Source organism: Bos taurus, chromosome 17 (assembly GCF_002263795.3).
Source record: "Bos taurus isolate L1 Dominette 01449 registration number 42190680 breed Hereford chromosome 17, ARS-UCD2.0, whole genome shotgun sequence".
Taxonomy (NCBI): Eukaryota; Metazoa; Chordata; class Mammalia; order Artiodactyla; family Bovidae; genus Bos; species Bos taurus.
Genome location: NC_037344.1, coordinates 14,145,449 through 14,172,419, shown reverse-complemented (window position 1 = coordinate 14,172,419; position 26,971 = coordinate 14,145,449). Strand labels below are relative to the sequence as shown.

Genomic DNA, 26,971 nt, shown 5'->3' with positions numbered 1-26,971 from the left:
AAGAATCCCTTCTGGTCTTCCAGGGTCTTATTTTCAATCAGGAATGAAAGCATTTGAATCAGTTCTTTGTCCTGATGCAAAATAGAAGAGTCCTTTCCTCACTCAACTCCATAAGCTCCCCTGCCCTTAACCCCTAGCCTTCAAGCATTTTCCCTGAGCAGCTGCAATCTGCATAGGAGCCCTTTCTTTGGGGGATCATGAACACAACAGCCTGAAGGGCAGCTCTCTCTGTCATCTGCTCTCTTCCAGACATTAGGTGGAATCTCAGAAGAGCAGGAAAATATATTCTGAATCCCCTCTTCTCTCTCCTTCCCCATACCACCCAGTTCCCAAATGTGCTGACTTCACATTAATAGCATAACTAGCAGTCTATGGGGTCGCACAGAGTCGGACACGACTGACGCGACTTAGCAGCAGCAGTATCAATATCAATAACTGGGAGAAATATCAATAACCTCAGATATGCAGATGACACCAGCCTTATGGCAGAAAGCAAAGAGGAACTAAAGAGTCTCTTGATGATGGTGAAAGAAGAGAGTGAAAACGCTGGCTTAAAACTCAGCATTCTAAAAACAAAGATCACAGCATCTGGTCCCATCATTTCATGGCATGTAGATGAGGAAACAATGGAAACAGTGACAGACTTTATTTTCTTGGGCTCCAAAATCATGGCAGATGGTGAGTACAGCTGCAAAATTAGAAGATTGCTCCTTGGAAGAAAAGCTGTGGCAAACACTAGACAGCATATTGAAAAGCAGCTACATGACTTGGCCAACAAAGCTCTATTTAGTCAAGGCTATGGTTTTTCCAGTGGTCATGTATGGATGTGAGAGTTGGAAACATAAAGAAGGCTGAGCACCAAAGAATTGATGGTTGGATGGCATCACTGACTCAATGGACATGAGTTTGAACAAGCTCCAGGGAGGTGGTGGTGGACAGGGAAGTCTGGCACGCTGCAGTCCATGGATCACAAAGAGTGGGACATGACTGAGTGACTGAACAACAACAGCGGCAGTATTCACTGGGTGAGTTTAAGTTAATGAGTCCCGCATCATATCTCTGATACAGGCTCTGTGGCTACTCCCGTTGGGTAGCCAACTGGGTGGGGCCTGCCTTTAACAACACCCTGTAGTAAGTGGAGGCACAGAAAACAGTGGTGCCCAGCCTGTAGGGTAGGGAGACCGTTGTCGATTATGCAAAGGAAGATGTGGTCCTGGGATACAGCCGTTGAGGTGGAGCTGTGGCCACTGCATTCTTCAGGCTGGGAGGGACCAATAGGAACATAGATTCCAATTAACTCCATGTGTAATGGGGGCAAAGTTGGCTTGGCCAATGCCAGACACTGTGCTTAACCCCTCTTGAAGCTGCTGTCTTGGCAGATGATGTAGGATCTACACAGCCAATAGAGGATCTACACAGCCAATAGAGGTCATTTTAAAGTTTTGGGGAGGAGGGGGTTATTTTTTTTTAACCTGTTGCCTTACTGGAACATGTTCTTTAATGTTCAAGAATCCATTGTTGGCCCCAAGGTCGACTAGAGGAAAGCCTCTGGGTAGGTTTTACTGTGGAGAGGCATTCATCTTGCAAAATTTAGGGTTTAGGCCCTTTTATTTCTCCAGTTAGTAGAGAAAAAGTAGCTTCAGCAAAGATCAGATTGAATAACTGGGCTCCATTAGCCTTGGATGGGGAACAGAAATAGTGGTGTGGAACTTCCTAGTTCTTGAGGCACCGCCTTCCACCTGTTCTCAGTCATTTTTCCTGAAGTTGAATGTGACTTTACTGAAAATGGACTGTCTCCCTGCCAAAGCACAAGCACAATATTTGCACATATAGTCTCTTTTCGGGTGACCTATTAAATACCATTTATGAACTTCAGGCAGAGCCAAATATTTATGGAGGGGGCATGACAGTCTCCTGGGGTGACAGGGGCATGTGAGGACTCCTCTCCTCAGGACACACTTTTAGTGATAGTTGAATTAGTTTACAAGGTAAAAATTTTCTACTTAACTCCTGTAAATCTCCATTTCTCATCTGTAATTGCAATAGTAACTTCATTATTGAACACTGTGTGCCAGCTACTATTCAAAGCTTTTTGTGTGCAGTGATCTATTTAATGTTTATAATAGCTGTATGAGATGGGGTCTACCATTACATATAATTTAAAAATAAGACACACAGCCACCTTGCAGGGTTCCAAAAGAATCCAGTGACATAGGGCATATGAAAACCACCAGCATAGTGCACAGTCTCTGGTTCTCTCTTCGTTTTCTTTATAATTGCTTTACAGTGTTGTGTTGTGCTAGTTTCTGCAGGGCAACAAAATGAATCAGCTATATGAATAAATATATCCCCTCCCTTTCGAGCCTCCATGCCACTCCCCAATCCCGGTCTTCTCAGGTCATCCCTGAGCACTGAGCTGAGATCCCTGTGCTATACAGCAGCTCCCCACTAGCTATGGCACATACGGCAGGGTATATATGTCAGTGCTGCTCTCTGTTTGTCCCAATCTCTCCTTACCCCCCAACCCTGCCCCATGTCTACAAGTCCATTCTCTATGTCAGCGTCTGTATTCCTGCCCTGCAAATAGGTTCTTCAGTACCACTTTTCTAGATTCTATATATATACACATCTATATGCTGTAGACTGGAGAAGGCAATGGCATCCCACTCCAGTACTCTTGCCTGGAAAATCCCATGGACGGAGGAGCCTGGTGGGCTGCAGTCCATGGGTCGCTGGGAGTCGGGCACGACTGAAGCAACTTAGCAGCAGCAGCAGCATATGCTGTAGTTCTTTTCTTTCCCACTTAATATAGACTTGAAATGCAGCTCAGGTTTAAAAGAGAAATTTCGGAAGACAAGAGATAAAAGAAATACAACATGGATAACTGAAATTGCTCTGTGCAAAGAAAACTCTAATAAATAATTGTTGGAAATCAAATTTGTGTCCTCTGAACAGAACCATCACCAGCCTCTAATAAACTGCCATAGTATGAAGCAGAAAGAAAGAAGTGATCCTACATTTGCACTGGGTTTTTTCTACCTAACACCTTGGCTTTACAGCATGTCAGTTACTAATTCAGAGACTTTCATTCTTTTATTCATTCATTCAGTCAACAAACAGTTATCATGTACCTTCTACGGGATGGGGGGCATAAGCATTAGGTATCAGGTGTGAACAGAGTACACGCCCCACTCTCGTGGAGCTTAAAGTCTAGTGGAGAAGACAGATCTTAATCAAATGGTCTGTAAATGTAGAATTGCAGAGATTTAATGTGGCTTGGGGATCATAGGAAAAAGACTTTTTGAAAAATTAGGATTTGAGTGAGGAAAGAAAAGAGGAAAACCAGAAGGGTATGGCAAATGGATAATACCAAGGATGGCTATTGGATTTTTCCATCTAGATTACTAATGACCTTAGCAGGAGTTTGTTGAAATGGAAGCATGCTAAGAGGGAGTTGGTAGGAGGTTATGAAATGGAGATAGTAAGCAAAAACAAACAAAACACAAGAAGAAAAAGTACCACCTTCAAGAAGCTTCATAGCGAAGAAGAAGAGAAGGAATGTTAGCTGGAAGGGGTGGATCCAAGGACAAAAACATCAACATAGTTTGACTGTCAGCTCAACTGCCCTCCTCTGCCTATAATGATAATAGCACATGAGCAAGATAGTTGCCCAGATTGAGTGATGCTTGAATGGGAACCAAAATTACACTCACACAAGAACATGCACTTGGTAAAATTTAATATATGGAGACAAATAAGAGTTTTATTATTTTAAAAAAATTTGGACAAGGTAGGAGTTTTATAAAATATAATGCCTCTTTCATTTACAGAGAAATTTGACCCTGTTTCAATTAAAATATTCTTAATAAATACTTTCCAGACACACCAGAGTAGCTCCACATAATTAGGCGAATATATATTGTTTCAAATTTACCATCTCTTAATGTTCTGTGTGTTAAGTAGTATTCTACTTTGGTGGGTTATATAGACCCATAGCATGTCACTGGTTGGTTAAATGAAATATTTAGGGAGGAAATTAACTATTTCAATCCACTAGCAGTTTATTCCTGCTCTGGGAGTCAGTCAGTTGTTGCTGCTGCTACTCAAGTGAATAAAACAGGCTGTTAAAAAAATTGTAAAAAAAATCAAAAGAATAATTTAAGAATAACATTCTATAGATTTATATTCCCCTTAAAGCCATTGTTATCAGTACAGTTTTAGATGCCTCTATTTCTCCATCATCAATAGGTGTCTCTCACATTTACATTAATTGCTTTCTAAAAATCACAGTAACTACCATTTTATTTATAGGAAGAAATTACTCCACATTGTGGCTAAATGGACACCTCTGATACTTAAAACATGAGTATGAGGCTAAGAACCTAACCCCACACCAGGGAGGGTAGGCATCGCAGATGTGAAAGCCAAATTCCATTACAGATGTTAAATAGGTTAATTCACAGAAATTGATCCAAGTAACTGTGGTATTTTCTCTGTTACTGTTTCTCTTGACATCCTCCCCTCTGGCTACCGATATATTTTTCTACAAAGAAAGTAATTAGGAAAAAGCATATCTAATAAACTCACAGGCAGTCACTGTTGATCAGATATGGAAATCACGCTCTAAGAAAATAAAAGCCATCCGGTCCATCCAGTTGTGTGGTATGTGAGACCCACTGACTAGAAACAAAAGCTGTTCGAATTCAGCAGTCTGGATGCTAGTGCTCTTCCCCCCACAACTGAGAAGGAGAAATGTCTGGGTTATTTTGTAAGCAAGGAATCACAGGATCTGGAATAAGCTGCTTTATCAGGCAGACAGCTAGAAAATCATATTTGTAAAATAGCTCCGACTAGCATCTTTCATGTCCGAAGTGAGACTCAATTTTGGCTGGAAAATGCACTCTTGTCAGCGGTAAGGAAGAGGTATGGGATTTCTCCCCACTCTCAGAAAGACCTTTGCCTGGATGAATGGACCGCTGGAGCGCAGTGTCTCACAGGAGCAGAACTGACCCGGCAATGGTCACCGTCTCGGGCCCTGGAGGACAATCCCTTTGAGCCGCCCGGGAAGGAGAGTATCCAGACCGGCTGGTCTGAGGCAGGCAGCCCAGGGTTGCATGGTGCCCGGTCACCCCTCCAGGCTCGAAGGTCGGTAAGATACCCTGGGTAAAGGTACCAAGGGGCAGAGGGGAGTGCTCCCGCACGCTCCTAGGTCTCCGCGCGCTGGGGCAACTGGACAACGCCTGGTGCCTGCAGTGGACAGCCTGGAGAGGGGGAGGGGCGGAGGTGGCTGCGCCCCTTCCCCGCCTTCCCTATCCATCCCCCGCTGCTTTTACCTGCCGCGGCTGAAGCGCAGCCCCGGGCTCTTGTTGAGTCCGCTCACCCGCTCCAGATGGACAGCAGCCACCGTCTCCACCGCCTGCACCTGCTGCTGAACGGGTCGCTCTGAAGACAGGATACCCTCCAGGCAGCCAAGGTCCCATGGCTGGCATTTCTCCGCGCCCTGCTGGGACGCCCCGGCAGCTTGCCGCCGCGCTGGCCTATCTGCTCCTGAGCTGCCCTGCCCTACAGGGACAGACACCCTCGCTTGAGGCTGAGCCCCCTCGGGCGCCCTACCTGCCCACCTGGGGCGCCCTTGGCCGCAGCAGCCCCGAAGCCCCAGCATCCTCCTTGCCAACCCCGGGCTCCGGGTACCCGTGGGCCGCTCGCTTTGGCTCGACCCGCTCAGGGACCTGGTGATTCGAGTGCAGCCGGGGGACCGGTGCGAGGTGACGGTGTTGGACGCCCTGCCGCCGCGCCACGGCGCGCTCTCCCAGCGCCGCTTCCCTGCGCCTTCGGGCCCCGACAGGTCCTGTACACTCGCTGGGGCGCCCGCAGCCCCGGACGCGCGCGGGTGAGGCTGCAGCTGCGCTACGACGCCGCGACTTCCACGCTCGCGCTGCCCTTCATGCTCGCGGTGGACGTGGTCTTCCACCGGCTGAAGCTGGTGACGCGCAGCAGGCCTTTGGCGGTGGAGGAGCTGCGCGGCTGGAGCCATGCCATTGACAGGAGAGTGCTGGCCTTTGCTTCCCCGGAACCCGGGACCGCGGCCACCCGCAGGTGCCGGCTCACCCCTGTTCCCCCCGAGGGTGGCCCACTGCCCAAGTATGGGCGTTTGGTGGTTGCCGCGGGGGCCCCTCTCCCCAGGGCCAAGGCCATAGACTGTGAGGCTTTTATCCGGGCTGGAGTGCGCTACCAGCACACCTCCACCACCCCCTCGCCCAACCGGGACTATGTGCCCATAGTGGCGGAGCTGCTAGGGCCAGGGGACCCAGGAGCTGAGTCAGAGGAGTTGCTGCTCCGAGAACATTTCCAGCTTCTGGTGAGGATCCTTGAGGGATCCGAGAACACGGCGCCCAGGCCCAGCCTCGCAGCTCCGATGATGCTGGAGGTCCATCAGTTCCTGCGGACAGCCTTGACGCCCAACGTCCTGGCTGCGGAGGACAAGGAGTCTAATGCCGATGACCTGGTCTTCAACATTCTCAATGCTCCCATCACCACGCCGGGACACCAGGGCTACGTGGTCAGCACTGACGACCCCCTGGGCCTTCCAATGTCCTTCTTCAGCCAGCGGGAGCTGCGGGAACTGAAAATTGCTTATCAGCTCCCTACGGAGAAATTGGATGCGGAGCACCTCTTCCAACTGGAGATGGAGGTGGTGGATGCAGATGGTGCCACCTCAGACCCCTTTGCCTTTATGGTGGTCGTGAAACCCCTGAACACCCTGGCCCCGGTGGCTAGCTATGACCGGGACTACTACTTTTTGAAGGTCAGTCAAGGCCCCTCTCCAGCGCCAACAGCCTTCAGATCAGTGATAGTGCTCACCTGGGAGAGGTGAAAGTGGCTGCCATCAGGGGCTGAGACGTGGCAGCTGGTCGTGCTTGGGGCGCCAGCAGGGTGCAAGCATTTCACGCCAACGGACCTGGCAGCAGAGAGAGTGGCGTACCAGCATGATGGCAGCAACACCTACAGCGACAACATTGTCTTCTGGATGGAGGATGGGCGCCACCAGGTGGATTCCTCTTCCCTCTCGCCATCATCCCTGTTGATGATGAACCACCAATGGTCACTGCCGACACCGGGCTCGCGGTGACAGAAGGGCAGGCAGTCCAGATCTCCCCCTTTGTCCTGAGTGCAATGGATATTGACTCTGAGGACTCGACCATCCACTTTGTGCTGAAGGAACCTCTGGAAGGAGAAGAGGAAGAACGAAGGGGGGATCTGGCTCCCAACTCTTCCAACTCAAGGCAGCATCTGGGGGAGATGCTGCTACGGCAGTCAGAACCACCTCGGGCTCCTGAAGATGAAGGCTGGTATTACGTGGGAAAGGAAGGACTTTATGAGAAGGTGGTGACTAAGTGGCTTCGACAAGACACAGTGGAAGGGAGACTCTTCTACCGCCATTTTGGACCCCTTGGCCCTCAATCCATAATGGCCCAGATAACTTTCCATGTGCAGGATGACCATGACCCACCCAATCTATCAAAGCAACATTTCTTCACCATCAGAGTCCAACCAGTGGATTTGCAGAGTCCAGAGCTGTTTGCAGGAACTACCCTAGAAATGACTGTGCAGCAATACCAATTCACTCACTTCCAGAAGAAATTCCTCCAATATATTGACCAGGACTCAGACGACCAGCACCTGTGGTACACCCTGCTGATGCCTCCTACTGACACAGATGACAACCACCAAGTCCGGGCTGGAGACATTGTGCTCACTGATTCACCAGACACACCCACTGTGCACTTCACCCAGGCCCAGGTAAATCACCATGAAGTTGCCTACCAGCCCCTCTGGGAGAAGCTGGGAATTGTACCATGGATTGTGCAGTTCACCTACCAGGTGGAGGATGCTGCAGGCAATAGTGTACCTGGCACATTCACATTGTTCCTGAGGCCTGTGCACAACCAGCCTCCCCAAGTCACCGACAGAGGCTTTACTGTCTTAGAAGGAGAGAGTTTCAGCCTCAGCAGTAATGAGCTGCATGTTTCCGACCCTGACACAGACATCGACCAGATTGTCTTCATATTAGTTTGGGGTCCCCAACATGGACATTTGCAGTACTTAAAAAAAATGTATGGTCCCAGGGGAATATTTCACGCAAGCTGATATTGTTAATGGGAGTATCTCTTATCGGAACCGCAGAAACCAGGCGACCAGTGATACCTTCCATCTGGAGGTAAGTGACAAGGTGCATCACATACCCATCACTGTCCAGATATCTGTGCATCCTGCAGCAGCTGACAAAAGTCCCAGGACCTCTATTATAGGTAGTGCATTATTAGATGTGTCCATAGATGTACTAGAAAATAAAGCCACTGAGATCACCATGGACATCATCCATGGTCTAAAGGACACAGGCAACTTGATGCTCTCTTTCACTGTGAAAGACAGCCCCAAATTGGGCACTATTCTGGTGAATGGTTTACCCACAGAATGGTTCACCCAAGAGGACCTCATCAGTGGGACAGTAGTCTGTGCCCACACGGGAGGTGAAGTTGGATTCCAGAAGCAGCCCGATGCCTTCAGCCTTGCCCTCTCCAAGGATCTCATCAGCGGATGATGGGAGACAGCACAGTGGAAGAAGTACAGGTTCAAGTGGTGGTGCTGCCCATCAACAACGTGGCCGCCAAGGTCTTGGTCAGGGAGCCTTACGTTGTCCATGAAGGTGGGAAGGGTGCCTTGACCTTACAACATCTCAGCATTGAAGATGTAGACACTCCCCAAGATGAAATTCTCTGCACAGCAAGTGGTCAGCCAGTCTCTGGCTACCTGGAAAATATGACACCAGCTCCTGGATCAGAAGAGACCCGAGCTGGTTATCCCATCAGCGCTTTCTCCATCAGAGATGTCCAGCTAAGACATATCAACTATGTACAGAGTATCCACAAGGGGGTAGAACCACAAAAAGATCAATTCACCTTTTATTGCTCTGATGGCATCAACTTCTCCCCAAATGTCTTCTTTCCTATAATGATCTGACCCACCAATGATCAGCAGCCTGAACTTTTTGCCCATGAGTTTGTGGTACTAGAGGGAATGAGCATCATCATAGACACCCCACTGCTCAATGGAGCCAATGCTGACCTGCCACCAAACGAGCTTCACTTTCAGCTCACAGCCCTCCCTCGGCATGGGCGAATTATACAGCAGCCGGCCACAGAGAGCCAGCCCATCCGTAGCTTCACCTTACAGGAGATTCAGGAAGCCTCCACCATTGTGTATGAGTACGATGACTCTGAGACCACAGAGGACAGTTTTGAGGTCTGGCTGAGTGACGGCAAGCATGCCACCCACAGGATGGTACCCATTGTGGTGATCCTGGTGGACGATGAAACCCCTCGGCTGACCGTCAACAATGGGCTGGAAGTAGAGACTGGACACACTGAGGTCATCACCAATCAGGTCCTCAAAGCCACAGATCTTGACTCAGATGGTAAGAGCCTCAGTTTTATCCTCCGCTCTGGGCCTCAACAAGGGCTTCTACAGTGACTGAGAAAACCCAGAGTGGAGGTGAGGAACAACCTCACCCTGGGAATGAACTTCACCCTGGGTGAGACTGACTGAGGCCTCATCTGTTACACCCACACAAGCCAAGGACTTCATGACCTTATCAAGTTTGATGTGACTGATGGGATTAACCCTTTGCTACACCGCTATTTCAACATCACCATTGGCAGCTTAGACAGGGTCTTCTTCCCTGAGGTGGTTAGCAAAGGGGTCACCTTGACAGAAGGTGGCAGAGTGACCCTCACCACGGATCTGCTTAGCACCAATGACATCAACAGCTTTGATGAACAGCTGCACTTCAGCATCACAAGGGCTCCTAGCCTGGGACACTTGGAAATCTCTGACCACCCTGGGGACCCATTACCTCTTTCACTCAGTGGCAGTTGGCTGGCCACAAGATAGTCTATGTTCCCACTTCAAATGATGAGATAAAGATGGACAGCTTTGAGTTTCAAGAGACTGATGAACATAATCCCGTGTTTCAAACCTTCAGGATCTTCATCACGGATGTGAATAATAAGAAACCTATCATGGCCATCCATTAACTGATACTGCAAGAAGGGGAAAGAAAATGCATCACTCCCTTTGAGTTGACAGCGGAAGACAAGGATACCCCGGATGATCTCCTCCTCTTTACCATCACCCAGGTCCCCATCCATGGCAGGATTTTGTATAATGGCAGTCGTCCTGTGACCACCTTCACCCAACGGGACCTGAACGAGAACTTGGTTTGCTACTGGCACGATACCTAGGAATCACTTGCATAGTTTACCAGTAAGTCTGGATTTCTGAAGATAGTGGTTTGGTGTCTTGATTCCAGATATAAAAATTACACTGCACATTTTATTGTACTACTCAAATTCAATTTCTATATGTAGAAAATGCTAGAACTAAGTTTGCCTAGGAGACACAGGAGACATGGGTTTGATCCCTGGGTAATGAAAATCCCCTGGAAAAGGAAATGGCAACCCAGTATTCTGCCTGGGAAATCCCATGGGCAGAGAGACTTGGCAGGCTATAGTCCATAGCATAGAGGCTTGACAGGACTGAGAAACTTAACACACATGCAGGCACAGAAGTTTGCCTAACTATGGGAGTATATGTTTTAATGATCATTTTTCTTTTACATTTGTTGTTACTACAAATGGTGAACTAAAGGCTGGTCCCGCTGGCTTCCCAGGTGATGATACTGGTACCTTTGACTGCTCTTCACATAGTCATAAAACTTTTTCATGTAACTCTATGCATGAGATGTGAAGAGATACATGGAATTTTACACATCCGATATGCATAAAGCTGGATGCAATTTTAGAGTAAAACTAAAGAAGGTTGTTTAAAAAACAGTTTCTTTACATTTTCAGAATTGCTTCTAAACCAAGTGAAATCATATCAGGTTCTATAAAAATTGTTCTTGCAAATGAATACCCCAAAATGCAAATTGTCTTGAAAATACTAGTATTAGCAATACAAAAACACAATTATAGACCCAACTGACACATTCTCAAATATCCAAGAGAATGGGCAATAGAAACACATCATGATTTTATTCTTATTTCCTTCTTACTGAGGATGCAATAGTTATTCTTGTTTAAATTCCTTTCAACAAATAGTTTGTGAGTATCCGAGTGTTTCAACCTTGGATAGAAGACCTAACACCAGCTGGATTAAGCTGCCTGTAGAGGACCATGGTACTGTGAAGTGTGCATAGGTGGAACCTGGGCATCCTTCTTGGATGCCCACCTCTCATCCCAGAGATCATATGTGGAGTAGCACAGTTACAGAATTTTAAATTATAAGGTTCCATTTTTTTGCTATTGCAACTTTAGAAAAAGTTAAATTCTTATTAACCTCATTATTTTTTAAAAAGTTAGATTTGTGTTCATTTAATCATTTTTAAATTTACTAATTGTAGTATTTTCATGCCCTATAAAAAACACTGAAGTTCTTATCATACTCATTTTCTCTGTGCCAACACGGTGTGTGTATGATGCTTGCTCTTTTGCTAGATGACATTGATGAGATGAGGATCTACTACATCTTGAATGAAGGCAGCAAGGCAACTAAAGACATCTTCTACTTCTCTGCTGAAGACAATGGTAAGTCAGTATTGAGACCATACCTGGCAGTCTTGGTTAACTAAAGTCAGTATGAGATGGAAAAGAATTAAATCATGTACATAGTAATCACAGTCAGTAATGTCATACTGTCACCAAATGAATTCCTTTGGTTTTACTTGTAGTCTTCTGCCAAAGCATCCTTGACAAATCACTTTTTAGGAAGGGAAAGCAATGAAAATTTTCAATAATTAATTTGAAGTATTTTACCTGACCAAGGTTATGTGTGACATCCTATAGGCGAGTAGATTTCCTCTTCAAGAGGATCTGAGAATGTAGCTGGTAGTTTGTCTTACTCTAAAACTAAAACAAATCTACAGAAGGGGAGGTTGGGATGAATTGAAAGACTAGCATTGACATATATGCACTACCATGTGTAAAATAGAGAGCTGGTAGGAAGCTGCTGTAGGTGAAGGCAATGGCATCCCACTCCAGTACTCTTGCCTGGAAAATCCCATGGATGGAGGAGCCTGGTAGGCTGCAGTCCATGGGGTTGCTAAGGGTTGGACACGATTGAAAGACTGAACTGAACCGAATGAATTTTATGACTATGATGGTAACCTTTTGCTCATTTTTATCTGGGCTAAGTGATCTTTTTCTCTAGGGCTCTCCCTTTGATATTGCTACTTATTTCTCAGTCATGATGATATTTAAAAGTCAAAAGGAAAGAAAATAAATCCAGAGCACAGAAGGTGAACATACTGCACCTGTTGAAGGCAACTGGGAAGGTGGGCCATGGCAATGGCATTGTGTCTGACCAGGAGACATAGTCTCATTCGCTAAGTCGCTAAGTCGCTCAGTCACTAAGTCATATCCAACTCTTCTCAAGCAAATCAGGCTAATATCCAATTGCTTTATAAATCTATTCAACACAAGATAAGGGTGATGTAAGACAGGGGTCCCCAACCCTTGTCAGGAACCGGGCCACATAGCAGGAGTGAGCAAAGCATCATCTGTATGTACATCGCCCCCATCACTCACATCGCCACCTGAGCTCCACCTCCTGTCAGATCAGCAGCAGCTTTAGATTCTCACAGGAACATGGACCCTGCTGTGAACTGCACATGGAAGGTACCAGGTGTGTGCTCTTTATGAGAATCTAATGCCTGATGATCTGTGGTGCAAATGGAGACTATAATTAGTAGAGAGGTTAATCTCAATTTAATCATAATAGAAACAAAGTGCACAATGAATGTAACATGGGTGATTCATCCCAAAACCCTCTTCTCCCGACCCTTGTCCACGGGAAAATTGTCTTCCGTGAAACTGATCCCTGTTGCCTGAAAGATTGGGGACTACTGATATTAGAACCTTTGAAAATGTAAGAAAAGATCCTAAAGATTAGGAAACTGAAGTTTCTACATGTTTATCTCGTCTGGAGCAATATTCTTGCTGCAGGCAGTGCATTAGACTCCAATGTCTGAGTACACAGATGATTCTAATACACAGCATCAAGAGTGAGCATACTGATCTAGTTTCTGTTTTCCCATTCATTATTGTCCAGCCAGGCATGAGAAGTATCAGTGCTGTGAGAAGTTTTGGATAACATTTTCCTTTTTTAACTAGAATTTTTCTCATCCAGTCTAACTTCCTTAATCCCACATGTAATATGTATAGGGAGTTTAGCTACTCAAATGCCGATATCTTAAAATAAAGCTGGCACATCTAAAGTATGTGAAATCTTCTTTAGTTCTGAAGATTCATGGTAAGCAAGAGTAATAGGACTGAAAGATGCTTAGCAGGAAAAAAAATGAGATTTCAGGTTATAAATTTATAATATTATTATAAATTATAAAATTCATAACCTGAAATTATTATAACCTGAAATAAATTACCAACCAGAAATACCTGTCCTTCCATAAGCTGGATCTGACCCTGGAGGTCATTCTACTCCTGTATGTTAAGGGAATAACCCTCTCATCCTCCGCTTCTGCACAATGTAAATTATTATTTTTGCATCTTTTCAGTTAGCCCTGATTTGCTAGAAGGGAAGGCTTACTTGAGGGTTAGTTGCCTCATTTGGTGAGAATTTCAAATTTCAATGACACTTATTTGGTGCTGTCAAACTTTTTATTTTGCATAGATTATGACAAAATTTGGCAGACAGTTCTGCAGCCAAATAGGTGGGAATTCAAACTTCACCTCCACCATTTATCAATTTCGTGATCTTAGGCAAGTTCAGCAATGTTTCTGGTCATTGTTTTATTCCTCTACACATAATAATTAATACGTGATAGTATACTCTCAGGTAATTGTTTTGAAGAGAAAATGCCTAGAATCTAGTTAATACACAATGTGTTTGTTATGCATATTACTGTCTCAGAAATGCAAATGTCTATGATTTCAGAATGATGACGTACCTTAGGCAGAAGTCAAGTAGTCAGAAAGTCAAAGGATTACTTTTAATTAAAGAAAGCCAGACATCTCAAGTTAATAAATATAGCGCTTTTCCCTCTATGGGAAGATGCAAGAGTCTGGGCTTACTACAGTCATTCCTTTGATATACACCTTAACCATCTAGAGCCAGTAGCCTGCTTTCTGCACCCTGAATCCCCTTAGGGTCTACAGTCTGCGGTGGCAGCAATGGCTGAAAGCGTGGTGTCTGCAACATCCTTTGTTCACTGATACAGCAGGCAACTTTTTTTCATCCACACCATCAAGGCCTATGAAACACATCTGGATTCTAAACAATCATAAGATTTCATTTAGCTTTATCACACTATGCCAAGCACTGGGATCTTTTGGAGTTTTTAGCCTAAACCAAAGTAGGGGAGGTCAGAGAAGACCTCCCAATAAAAATGGCCTTGAACTGGGACCTGAGAAGTGGATAGCTAGCCAAGAAGGGGACGACGGGAGGGTATTTCAGGCAAAGAGAAGACGAGGTACAAAGTGTGGGCTTGGAGAAGAGTATGCTGCATCTGAGGAACCAAGAGCTGTCCAGATGCCTGGACCTCAAAGGAGAGTGAAGCTGCAAGCACTGATGGGCAGGCAGGCAGGGGCTGGGGCAGGCAGGGTCTTGTAGGTGTTCATAAAGAGGAGGGGCACCGACCCATAGACTGAGCACACCTCCCTAACTAACCACTGAAACTCCGGACTCAGACAGACAGAAAGCCTGGGGTAGCGCCATCTTTGCACTCAGTGAAAACTCTAGATGGCTTCAGGTAAACTTTTAGCTACCCAGGTGGCACTAGTGGGAAAGAACTCGCCTGCCAATGCAAGAGACCAGACATGCAGGTTCGATTCCTGGGTCAGGAAGATCCCCTGGAGGAGGAAATGGCAAGCCATTCCAGTATTCTTGCCTGAAGATCTCATGGATGGAGAAGTCCATAGGGTCGCAAACAGTTGGACACAACTGAAGTGACTTAGCACACACGCACTACTAAAAACTTTAAATTTGGTGTGGTTTTATTTTTTTGCTTTTTACTTTGGGACTTTTTTTTTTCTTGTACTGGTAAAATTGTGTGCTTGTTATTGAAACATCCAAAATATTGTGTCAGTCTGCTGTGGAGGCAGGTTTCCACTATTCTTACACTCATTGTGTGCATGCCTCTTTGCATGTGGCTTGTTTCATTCATCAGTACGTTCATTTTAGGCGCGATCTAGACACTCACCTCCCTGTCTCTCCATAAGAACCTGGTCAAACAATTCGTTGCTGTATGTGAATTATATCTCAAGAAAATGAGATCTTTTTTTAAAAGAAAGGAAATTGGCCAAACATTTACAACTGCTGGTATTTCACTGAATACCCACTATGTACGGAGCCCTGTTCTAGTGTGGAAAAGAGTGAAAATGTGCCAGGCCTGGGATCCACGAGCCCAAGGAAGCTTGTTTCAGAAAAGCTCACTGGTATCCACAGGGGTTATAAATGTGTGCCCTAAATGTGAGTGAATTGCACTGAACTGAAAGTTGTAAAGGAAGATGTAACATTAACAAACAGAGACAGATCATCTTTGTTCATTAGCTTTTCTTTTTTATTTTTATATACTTTCATTGATTCCTAATGAAAATCTTTCTTTCCATAATTTTAACCTCAATAGTTGCTGAAGCTCAACATTCCTATGATCTAGTTATTGTTTAAAAACACTTGGTCTTAACAGATGCTTGGTCTTAACTGCTGCTGCTAAGTGGCTTTAGTCGTGTCCGACTCTGTGCGACCCCATAGATGGCAGCCCACCAGGCTCTCCCATCCCTGGGATTCTCCAGATACACTACTATATGTAAAATACATAAACAACAAGGACCTGTTGTATAGCACAGGAGACTATATGCAATATTTAGTAATAACTTTAATGGAAAAGAACCTGAAAATTGCATATATATGTGTGTGTGTATAACTGAATTACTTTTGAATTATAATAAATCAACTATTTTCAATTGAGAAAAGCACTTGTCTTTACATTATATTTTACAGCTTTGCATCTGAATGATGAAGGATAACTTACAGATACTAGTCATTTTGTCACACCATATACCTAATGTGTATGATAATTGTTTATATACATGTAATGAATTAGGTGGGGCTTCGCAGGTGGCTCAGTGGTCAGGAATCCGCCTACAATGCAGGAAATGCAAATTCAGACCCTGGGTTGAGAAGATTCCCTGGAGAAGGAAATGTCAACCCACTCCAGTATTCTTGCTTGGGAAATTCCATGGACAGGGGAGCCTGGCAGGCTAGAGTCCATGGGGCTGCAGAAGAGTTGAACACAACTGAGCAACACAACAACCACAACAATGAATCAAGTAGTAGGACAAGTCAAGGAACAAGGTGGAAATAGGGTTTATAAGAGGGGAGAAGATATTTTAGTTTAGGGGCAATGAATCTTGTCTGAATTATTTGAGGGTGAACTGAGTAGCTGGCAGCTGGTAGAAAGAGGATAAAGCCTTGGAAATCTGTCCTTAGATAGACTGAGCAGAAGTGCCAACGACACTTTCAGTTCTTTATGGATTCTCCAGGAATCCATGCACATTTAGCTGAGGAGCCAAGGTGATGCTGTCCTGAGAAGTGAGGTCGTTCCACCCCTACAACATCACACTTGAGTACTAGTTCCTTTACTACAATGTCCTAAAAGAAAGAGCAGAGATGCATCACAAAGTTTAGTGCACTGATGTTTATCAGAGAATGGTATCAAATTTCGTAAGAGTAAAAACAGCATAAATGCTCAGAGACTGATAAAGTACAATATTCATACAATGGCACAGTATGCAGCAATTAAAATACTTGTAATAGAGGAGGATTCAAAACATTGGGCATATGCTCAGAGAATATATATTTTTTAAATGCTATTTACATATTTATATATATTTAAACACAATTATTCCATATTTAGACACAATAGCTAAAAGTTCAGATAGCTATATACCAAGATGATTAAATGTCTATTATTGGGTGGTGGGATGATGGATGATTTTTGTATTGCCTCACCCACTCTCTAGCTAGAAGAAAACTAAATTTAATGGTGTCTTTGTTTTCATTTTTACTGGGGAAGTAGGATTGTACCTGAGAGATGGAGGCAGGGGGGCATGGAGCAGAACATTAGTCTTTGTATAATTGTCATGAGTCTCCATCTTTCTTTACGTGGGCAATGTTCCAAAGTTATGTAAAATGCTATGCAAAAGCAGCTTCACGTCCCCATTTATAAGGACAATAATAATAGCCGGTTTGAATGTAATGTTCATTACATGCCTGTACTATACTAACTGGGGACTTCCCTGGTGGCTCAGTGGTCAAGAATCTGCCTGCAGTGCAGGAGATGCAAATTCAGACCCTGGGTTGAGAAGATTCCCTGGAGAAGGAAATGGCAACTCACTCCAGTAATCTTGCCTAAAAATCCCATGGACAGAAGAGCCTCATGCGCTAGAGTCCACAAGTCACAAAGAGTCGGACACGGCTGAGCGACTAACTACACACTATACTAACTGATGTGTGTGTGAAGGCACACAAATTATATACTAAACTTCGTCCTCTCAATAACATTTTGAAGTAGGTATTATCATTATACAGATGAGGAAATCAAGGCTCGCCTTCTTCACCTGTAAGGCCCTGCCACATGAAAATTCTGGAGCTGCCACTGGGAGAGATGTGGGATGAATTTGTCTTGTGTAATGTGCTCTGTGGTCCGCTCATTACCTCACCTTTACTCCCTTTCTCAACTTCTTTTTTGTGCAGCTGTGCCTTCTTCGACCAGTGCCATTCCTAGTACAGAGTCACGCAATCCTGGGCCTGCTGTTTATGCATCACAATGAGGTTTGTTGATGTTTTAAAACAGTTTTTCTCTGGAGTCACTGTTATGATGCAGCTCGACTTAATGGGACTGACTACTGCAGGGAAACTGACAAAGACCGAGAAATGGAAACAAAATAGACAAAGTCTCTCTCCTCTAGAGGATTTCTCGCTTCTGGAATGTTGCACAGGAATAATACGGTAGATTAAAGAAATTAAAGCTTCTAGCAAAACACATAAATGATGAATGTGAGCATGAAATGGTAGGCCAGGTAAAAGGGATCCAGTAGTGCAGTGGTGAGAGGGGCTTACGGTCAAACGTGGCTGGACTCAGCCCTGAGCTTGGCCCTGTGCCAGGTGCTGACCCTGAGTAGATTGAACCCTGAGTTCTCCAAAAGGTCATTGTCATCTTAATTTTAAAATGCGGCTCATTACACCTATCTCACAGTGTTTCTCTAAGGATTAAATTAAAAAATGTGTGTAAAATTGCTTGACTGAGAGCCCAATACATCATATGTGCCCAGTAAAATATAAGCCATCTGGGTCCTGAGATAAGGATGATCAGGTGGCATTCTCTCTCTCACTGACTATTCTTCTATGGAGAAGAATATGACTTAGAAAGAGCAGGTTGAAAGCAGAAAAGAAGAAGGTCTTTTGTAGGTGGGATTTCGGCAGGGTCCTCTGGATTTAAAGTGAAGCCTCACAGAAGACTTAGCATAGCTCTTGGATCATTAGCTCGTGGAAAAACTGAGAAAAAGGGAAGCAATGGGTTTTCAGAAGGACAGAGACCAAGAGAGGAAAATTAAGCTAAGTGCTTAGAACCAATTACTGGACTTCTGGGTCCAGTTAAATAATCTACTTTTCAAAGTGATTTCAGTGTGAAGCCAACATGATAGTGTCAAACCAGAAAACATTCATGGGTCCACTGCAGACACACACAGCACACATGCCATGAATCCTGTAAATAGTGAGCGGCAAAAGAATGACCCACTGTAATCACGTCTTTGACAAGGTCATGTAATGTGTGCAGTACGTTATTAGTAGTAAATTCAAGAAATGACATAAAATGGCATCGGGTGACAGCAGAAAAAGAAATACTATTGTGGACTGGTCAAGGGGGATTAACTCTACCAGAGCACTCAGTTTCAGTTCAGTTTAGTTGCCCAGTCATGTCTGACTCTTTGTGAAACCACACATCCCTACATGCAAGGCCTCCCTGTCCATTACCGTCTCCTGGAGTTTACTCACTCATGTCCATTGAGTCGGTTATGCCATGCCAATCACCTCATCCTCTGTCATCCCCTTCTCCTCCAACCCTCAATCTTTCCCACATCAGGTTCTTTTCAAATGCATCAGTTCTTAGCATCAGGTGGCTAAACTATTGGAGTTTCAGCTTCAACATCAGTCCTTCCAATGAACACCCAGGACTGATCTCCTTTAGGATGGACTGATTGGATCTCCTTGCAGTCCAAGGCACTCTCAAGAGTCTTCTCCAACACCACAGTTCAAAAGCATCAATTCTTCGGTGCTCAGCTTTCATTAGTCCAACTCTCACATCCATACATGACTACTGGAAAAACCGTAGCCTTGACTAGATGGACCTTTATTGGCAAAGTAATGTCTCTGCTTTTGAATATGCTATCTAGTTGGTCATACATCTTCCAAAGAGTAAGCCTCTTTTAATTTCATGGCTGCAGTCACCATCTGCAGTGATTTTGGAGCCCGCACGAAATAAAGTCTGCCACTGTTTCCCCGTCTATTTGCCATGAAGTGATGGGACCAGATGCCATGATCTTAGTTTTCTGAATGTTGAGCTTTAAGCCAACATTTTCACTCTCCTCTTTCACTTTCATCAAGAGGCTTTTTAGTTCCTCTTCACTTTCTGCCATAAGGGTGGTGTCATCTGCATAATTGAGGTTCTTGATATCTCTCCTGGCAATCTATTCCAGCTTGTGCTTCTACCAGCCCAGCATTTGTCATGATGTACTCTGCATATAAGTTAAATAACCAGGATGACAATATACAGCCTTGACGTACTCCTTTTCCTATTTCGAACCAGTCAGTTGTTCCATGTCCAGTTCTAACTGCTGCTTCCTGACCTGCATACAGATTTCTCAAGAGGCAGGCCAGGTGGTCTGGTATTCCCATCTCCTGAAGAATTTTCCACAGTTAATTGTGATCCACACAGTCAAAGCCTTTGGCATAGTCAATAAACCAGAAATAGATGTATTTCTGAAACTCTCTTGCTTTTTGATGATCAAGCGTACATTTGCAATTTGATCTCTGGGTCCTCTCTGCCTTTTGTAAAGCCAGCTTGAACATCTAGACATTCACGGTACTGTTGAAGCCTGGCTTGGAGAATTTTGAGCATTACTTTGCTAGCATGTGAGATCAGTGCAATTGTGCTATAGTTTGAGCATTCTTTGGTATTGCCTTTCTTTGAGATTGGAATGAAAACCGACGTTTTGCAATCCTGTGGCCACTGCTGAGTTTCCCAAATTTGCTGGCCTGTTGAGTGCAGCACTTTCACAGCATTCTCTTTTAGGATTTGAAATAGCTCAACTGGAATTCCATCACCTCCACTAGCTTTGTTCGTAGTGATGCTTCCTAAGGCCCACTTGACTTCACATTCCAGGATGGATGGCTGTAGGTGAGTGATCACACCATTGTGATTATCTGGGTCATGAAGATCTTTTTTGTATAGTTCTTCTGTGTATTCTTGCCACCTCTTCTTAATATCTTCTGCTTCTGTTAGGTCCATACCATTTAAGGTAACTATATTAGGAACGTTTGTAGAGTGGAATTGAGTGAGACTGCTGGGAAAAACTCAGCTGAGGCAAAGTAAGGGTTTGGATTCTGATGGTGGAAAATGGATAGCAACATGACTGAGCTTACATTCAGTCATGTCCACTCTTTTTGAGGATTGGACTGAAGTTCATGTGGGATAACAGCTCAGTATCTATTTCTGATCACCATTTTTACAATGCACTGCTTCTTATGGAAGTCCACAGATGGTTCTTCCAATAGTTTCTTATATCCTTCCCTTTAGTGCATTAGGTGGTCTACTAATTCCTGATGATTGGAAACTTGTTTGGTAGCTGAAAGTAGATATTGGGATTGTTAATGTTGAGGCTGACACATTACCTCATATATTTTACTTACTCACTGTTGAAAGCTGAACTGTGTAGTTCTTTAAACACATTAAGTAATAACAGACACCCACCAGACAGTCTAGTTCCAGAGGGGTGTTTCTTAAACATGCTGCATGTTTTTTACTTTATTTTGAAATATTGTCTTTTTAGAACCAAACCCAGAACATCAACATGGTTTCTCACAGTCAGGTATATTAATATTTGACAAAGAATGATGATCATTCCATTTAACATTTTGTTTTGTGAGTTTTAAATGCCTTGGAACTAGAACCATCAATTTTATTTTATTTTCTTTCTGATTAAAAAAATTTAATTGAAGTATAGTTACTGTACATTATTATTTGTTCTAGGTGTAGAATATAATGATTCACAACTTTTAAAAGTTATATTCCATTTATAGTTGTTATAAAATATGGCTACATTCCCTGTGTGCTGTACAATATATGTGCTGTACTTAGTTGTTCAGTCGTGTCCGACTCTCTATGACACCATGGACTGTAGCCCGCCAGGTTCCTCTGTCCATGGGCTTCTCCAGGCCAGAATACTGCAGTGGGTTGCCATTCCCTTCTACAGGGGATCTTCCCAACTCAGAGATCAAACCCAGGTGTCCTGCACTATAGGCAGATTCTTTACTGTCTGAGCCAACAGGGAAGCCCTGTACAATAATATATCCTTGCAGCTCATTTTACACATGACAGCTTGTACCTCTTATTCTCCTATCCCCATATTGCCTTTCCCTCTTCCCTCTCCCCACTGGTAACCACTAGCTAATTTTAAAAATAGGAGTGTTACTGATTTCAGTCCCACAAATTGTAAAAGGAAATAAAATATGCTCTTTTCAGAATCAAAATAGGCATTTCCAATTCAAAACATTTTAGAAACAGCAGTATATAATCTGATCATCATTTTTATTTTAAGTTATATATCTTTAGTTAGACCCTGTGCTACCAGTTGGGAACTACCTTCCAACACTGTATTTGAGGACTATAACCTTCCCCTGTTCATAGGGTTCTCTAGGCAAGAATACTAAGTGGTTTGCCATTCCCTTCTCCAGTGGACCACACTCTGTCAGACCTCTCCACCATGACCCATTCGTCTTGGGTGGCCCCACACAGCATGGCTTAGTTTCATTGAGTTAGACAAGGCTGTGGTCCATTCGATCAGATTGGTTAGTTGTCCATATATTGTCACCCTGCTGATTTAACTTCTATGCAGAGTACATCATGAGAAACACTGGGCTGGAAGAAGCACAAGCTGGATCAAGATTGCCGGGAGAAATATCAATAACCTCAGATATGCAGATGATTCCACCCTTATGGCAGAAAGTGAAGAACTAAAGAGCCTCTTGATGAAAGTGAGAGAGGAGAGTGAAAAAGTTGGCTTAAAGCTCAATATTCAGAAAACTAAGATCATGGCATCTGGTCCCATCACTTCATGGCAGATAGATGGGGAAACAGTGGAAACAGTGGATGATTTTATTTTTGGGGGCTCCAAAATCACTGTAGATGGTGATTGCAGCAATAAAATGCAAAGATCCTTACTCCTTGGAAGGAAAGTTATGACCAACCTAGACAGCACATTAAAAAGCAGAGACATTACTTTGCCAACAAAGGTCCGTTTGGTCAAGGCTATGGTTTTCCAGCAGTCATGTATGAATGTGACAGTTGGACTGTGAAGAAAGCTGAATGCTGAAGAACTGATGCTTTTGAACTGTGGTGTTGGAGAAGACTCTTGAGAGTCCCTTGGACTGCAAGGAGATCCAACCAGTCCATCCAAAGGAGAAGACTCTTGAGAGTCCCTTGGACTGCAAGGAGATCCAACCAGTCCATCCCAAAGGAGAAATGAATATTCATTGGAAGGACTGATGTTGAAGCTGAAACTCCAATACTTTGGCCACCTAATGAGAAGAACTGACTCGTTGGAAAAGACCCTGATGCTGGGAAAAATTGAGGGCAGGAGGAGAAGGGGACGACAGATGATGAGATGGTTGGGTGGCATCATCAACTCAATGGACATGGGTTTGGGTGGACCCTGGGAGTTGGTGATGGACAGGGAGGCCTGGCGTGCTGTGGTTCATGGGATCGCAAAGAGTTGGACACAACTGAGCAACTGAACTGAACTCTACTTTTCCCTGTAAAAAGACAAAGTGATATTACCCTGATTTTGCCTGCTTTATTTTACAAATGCTGTGTGGTCATATACTTCACACACAGCATCAAGCAGAAAAGAATCAAGCAGGATTTTATTTCTGTGTATACAGTTTTTGAGGTGGCTGTTTTCCACTTCTCTATTTTATCCTGAGTCTCCATATCAACTATTTTGAAAACACTTTAATAGCTGCTTACTAGTCTCTTGTGGGGATAGCTGCTCATTTATATACCCATTTTCAAAAGGAAATAAGCATTTTAAGGCTCATGTTAATTGCTTTCCTCTTGCAAATGTCTATCTGAAATAATCTTTTTTGCTCATATTAATTCCCCCTCAGGTCTCTTTGACTTGGTTATCTGTTGAGAAAAAGTTCTGCAGCCCAACCTGGTATTACCCCGGCAGCAAACAGTGAATTTAAGCAGGTTACTGTTTTGCTGAAGATTGGTTATGCTGATTTATCATAAACCTTTCTGCAGTTGTCTCACGTGCATCGGTGGGGCCTTCAGAGGGGCTCCAGGATTCTGGGGCTTTCGGACTTTGCACTGGTCCTCAGGGGCCCCTTTGTGCCCCTCAGCCTCCTCCCTGTCTGCATCTCAACACTTCCTCTATCCCCCAGTTTCAGGGAGCTTGGATGTCAACAGATATCTATCTCCATCTTTTCCCCAGTAAATATATTGTTTGCGGTGGCTCCATTTCCTGAAACTGCAAATATCAGTTTCATAAAAAGTTTTCTTTAAAACCACATGTGGCGATAACCCTGTATGTGAGACAGCAAAAGAGACACAGATGTATAGAACAGTCTTTTGGACTCTGTGGGAGAGGGAGAGGGTGGGATGATTTGGGAGAATGGCATGGAAACATGTATATTATTAGATGTGAAATGAATTGCCAGTCCAGGTTCGATGCATGATACAGGGTACTCGGGGCTGGTGCACTGGGATGACCCAGAGGGATGGTATGGGGAGGGAGGTGGGAGGGGGGTTCACGATAGGGAACACGTGTACACCCGTGGCAGATTCATGTTGATGTATGGCAAAACCAATACAATATTGTGAAGTAATTAGCTTCCAATTAAAATAAATAATTTATATTAAAAAAAAAAACCATCTGTGGGACTTCTCTGGTGGCTTAGTGGGAAAATATCCTCCTGCCAGTGCAGAAGGCACAGGTTTGATCCCTGATCTGGGAAGATCCCACATGCCATGGAACAACTAAGCCTGCTTGCCACAGCTATTGAGCCTGTGCTGTAGAGCACAGGAGCCACAACTACTGAAGCCCGTGTGCCCTAGAGCCCATGCTTCACACCAAGGGAAGTCTCTGCAATGGGAAGTCCAAGCACCACAGCTAGAGAGTAGCCCCCACTCTCCACAACCAGAGAAAAGCCCACACAGCAACAAAGACCCAGCACAGCCAAAAATAAAAATATGTGGGTAAAAATAGACGTAGACTCTATTTAACAAGTTGTTGATTTAACAAATTTATTTTCTGAGTCAAGCAGGAAGGACTTCCACAATTCTTAGAGGAAGTAAGACATTTGTGATAGAGTATCCAAACACCTTCTTTGGGGCTGTTTCAGATCTAGTTCATGTTGTTGCTGTTCCACCTCCTTGTAAAACTGATCTTTTTTTTTTTTTTTTAATTTTGACTTATTTTTTAACTTTACTATATTGTATTGGTTCTGCCATACATCGAAATGAATCTGCCACAGGTATACATGTGTTCCCCATACTGAACCCTCCTCCCTCCTCCCTCCCCATACCATCCGTCTGGGTCGTCCCAGTGCACCAGCCCCAAGCATCCAGTATCATGCATTGAACCTGGACTGGCGACTCGTTTCATATATGATATTATACATATTTCAATGCCATTCTCCCAAATCATCCCACCCTCTCCCTCTCCCACAGAGTCCAAAAGACTGTTCTACACATCAGTGTCTCTTTTGCTGTCTTGTATACAGGGTTATTGTTATCATCTTTCTAAATTCCATATATTTGCATTAGTATACTGTATTGGTGTTTTTCTTTCTGGCTTACTTCACTCTGTATAATAGGCTCCAGTTTCATCCACCTCATTAGAACTGATTCAAATGTATTCTTTTTAATGGCTGATTTATACTCCATTGTGTATATGTACCAAAGCTTTCTTATCCATTCATCTGCTGATGGACATCTAGGTTGCTTCCATGTCCTGGCTATTATAAACAGTGCTGCGATGAACATTGGCGTACACGTGTCTCTTTCCCTTCTGGTTTCCTCAGTGTGTATGCCCAGCAGTGGGATTGCTGGATCATAAGGCAGTTCTATTTCCAGTTTTTTAAGGAATCTCCACACTGTTCTCCATAGTGGCTATACTAGTTTGCATTCCCACTAATAGTGTAAGAGGGTTCCCTTTTCTCCACACCCTCTCCAGCATTTATTGCTTGTAGACTTTTGGATCGCAGCCATTCTGACTGGTGTGAAATGGTACCTCATAGCAGTTTTGATTTGCATTTCTCTGATAATGAGTGATGTTGAGCATCTTTTCATGTGTTTGTTAGCCATCTGTATGTCTTCTTTGGAGAAATGTCTATTTAGTTCTTTGGTCCATATTTTGATTGGATCATTTATTTTTCTGAAATTGAGCTGTAGGAGTTGCTTGCATATTTTTGAGATTAGTTGTTTGTCAGTTGCTTCATTTGCTATTATTTTCTTCCATTCTGAAGGCTGTCTTTTCACCTTGCTAATAGTTTCCTTTGTTGTGCAGAAGCTTTTAAGTTTAATTAGGTCCCATTTGTTTATTTTTGCTTTTATTTCCAATATTCTGGGAGGTGGGTCATAGAGGATCCTGCTGTGATGTATGTTGGAGAGTGTTTTGCCTATGTTCTCCTCTAGGAGTTGTATAGTTTCTGGTCTTATGTTTAGATCTTTAATCCATTTTGATTTTGTTTTTGTGTATGGTGTTAGAAAGTGCTCTAGTTTCATTCTTTTACAAGTGGTTGACCAGTTTTCCCAGCATCACTTGTTAAAGAGATTGTCTTTAATCCATTGTACATTCCTGTCTCCTTTGTCAAAGACAAGGTGTCCATATGTGCGTGGATTTATCTCTGGGCTTTCTATTTTGTTCCATTCATCTATATTTCTGTCTTTGTGCCAGTACCATACTGTCTTGATGACTGTGGCTTTGTAGTAGAGCCTGAAGTCAGGCAGTTGATTCCTCTAGTTCCATTCTTCTTTCTCAAGATAGCTTTGGCTATTCGAGGTTTTTTGTATTTCCATACAAATTGTGAAATTATTTGTTCTAGCTCTGAAGAATGCCATTGGTAGCTTGATAGGGATTGCATTGAATCTGTAAATTGCTTTGGGCAGTATACTCATTTTCACTATATTGATTCTTCCAATCCATGAACATGGTATATTTCTCCATCTATTAGTGTCCTCTTTGATTTCTTTCACCAGTGTTTTATAGTTTTCTATATATAAGTCTTTAGTTTCTTTAGGTAGATATATTCTTAAGTATTTTATTCTTTTCGTTGGAATGGTGAATGGAATTGTTTCCTTAATTTCTCTTTCTGTTTTCTCATTATTAGTGTATAGGAATGCAAGGGATTTCTGTGTGTTGATTTTATATCCTGCAACTTTACTATAATCAGTGATTAGACATCTCATTTTAATCTGTTTTGCAACAAGTTTTTTTGGGTCATCCTTTTTGATTTTGAGTGTTCACATTTATTGTCTCATCATTCGTTCATTTATGCTTCTTTTTTTTTTTTGCTAGCACAAAGTCTTTTGTATTTGTGATCCACACATATC

At 43.6% G+C, this 26,971-nt stretch overlaps 1 pseudogene; it reads left to right on the top strand.

Moving 5' to 3' along the window:
• The first annotated feature begins 5,314 nt into the window (after positions 1-5,314).
• LOC100337185 (FRAS1-related extracellular matrix protein 3-like) lies at positions 5,315-10,317 on the top strand (annotated as a pseudogene).
• The last annotated feature ends 16,654 nt before the right edge of the window (positions 10,318-26,971 follow it).